This window comes from Penaeus monodon, chromosome 19 (assembly GCF_015228065.2).
Source record: "Penaeus monodon isolate SGIC_2016 chromosome 19, NSTDA_Pmon_1, whole genome shotgun sequence".
NCBI lineage: Eukaryota > Metazoa > Arthropoda > Malacostraca > Decapoda > Penaeidae > Penaeus > Penaeus monodon.
In genome coordinates, this window is record NC_051404.1 from 29,824,714 (window position 1) to 29,824,934 (window position 221).

Below are 221 nucleotides of genomic sequence, written 5' to 3' on the forward strand. Positions count from 1 at the left end.
TCGGCGTTTCAGCTTGTACATTATTTTTTCATCAGGGTATTTTTTGAGTCCGTTGTGTAAATGTCTTCTTGACGTTCTTTTAACGATGGCTTTTATAAATTGATATCTGAGAGGGGAAGGGGTGGGGGGGCGAAAGGGAGAGAAGCGGAGGAAATAGGGAAAATGGGAAGAAAAAGAGGGGATAAGAAAAGGAGAGAGAAGTTGGGTTTGGGAATAAGTAT